Raw genomic sequence first — 1516 nt, 5'->3', positions numbered from 1 at the left:
CATGTTTGAGTTTCTATTTCACTTGGCAAAGGACTACATATGTAAAGAAATCATTTTATCACAATTACATTCAACAAAGTGTTGTAAGTCCATGATTTATTTGATCCGTCTTGCAGTGCATACACTCATTTATCTCCTTCTCTCCCTCGCACTACATGTTTCGGTATAATAATGCCATCTTCAGGTGCTTACTTATCCACTTACTTACTTATCGCTACGACGTAGCGATGTGGTATCCTGAACAATTTTAATATTTTTAACGTTTGACAATGTATATAATAGATACATATTTTAGTTATTTTAATGTGTGAACATGGCATGCAATGAACTGGTTTGACGTGGATAAGTAAGCACCTGAAGATGGCATTATTATGCCGAAACATGTAGTGCGAGGGAGAGAAGGAGATAAATGAGTGTATGCACTGCAAGACGGATCAAATAAATCATGGACTTAAATCAGTGCAACAGGACGCTAAAATATAACAAAAGTGTTGTAAGATGAAAGATTTCTTGATGTTCCACATTGCCCATTTAGTGTAAGAAAAGCCATTCCTCAGGAGACCTCTGACTGATATACACTCAACTCTCGATTATCCGGGGGTGGATAAACCGGTTTGCGGCTTAACCGGGGCTTTTTTCAGGCTTATATGTTGTTTAATATTCATTCACTTTTGTTTCACATGGTGAGTTTAACACTATTTTCGCACTAGTGTGAACCGAGCTCTGCATTTTTTAGTCCTGTTATGCTAACACAATGTTCTAGGGTAGGGGTGAAAGAATGCAAGGATTTGTGGAAAGTTTCACAGACAGATACACCGTCCCTGTTAGTCTCTTTGTATCGGTCTTCAAGTGCATTAGCAAAATGTCAGGGTGTAAAAGGAAGGGTGTTGTGTTAAGTATTCAACAGAAACTTGAAATTATCAATCAGTTGGAAAAAATAGGTGTAGTTAAACAATTAGCAATGCAATACGGTATTGGAGAACAAACTGTTCGCGATTTGAAAAAACAAAAGAATCAATGAATTTCCTTTGCTGTGTCTTCTAATTCAAGCGGAATGAAGAAGAGAAAAACANTTTTTTCGAAGCACTTGAACTAGAAGGGAGTTTTGACGCTTCTTCCGGTTGGCTAACACGTTTCAAGCAGCGTCATGGAATACGAGAAATCAGTATTCAAGGTGAGAAATTGTCAGGGGACTTGTCAGCATCAGATCAATTTTGCACCAATTTTGATAGTTTTGTGAAAAGTGAAAATCTGCTGCCAGAACAAATCTATAATGCCGATGAAACGGGTCTTTATTGGAAATGCTTGCCAACCAGAACTTTGGCATTTCAAAACGAAAGACAGACTCCAGGTCCCAAATCCAGTAAGGAGAGATTGACAGCCTTGTGCTGTTCTAATGCATCAGGAACACAGAAACTAAAACTAGTACTTATCGGCAAAGCGAAAAGACCACACTCTTTTAAAGGAACAGTAGCTTCAAGTCTGCCTATCCATTATTTTAACCAGAAAGTAGCTT

The sequence above is a fragment of the Cryptotermes secundus genome, unplaced genomic scaffold (genome assembly GCF_002891405.2).
Source record: "Cryptotermes secundus unplaced genomic scaffold, Csec_1.0 scaffold519, whole genome shotgun sequence".
In the NCBI taxonomy this organism is placed as follows: domain Eukaryota; kingdom Metazoa; phylum Arthropoda; class Insecta; order Blattodea; family Kalotermitidae; genus Cryptotermes; species Cryptotermes secundus.
Note: the sequence above shows the minus strand (reverse complement) of the source record.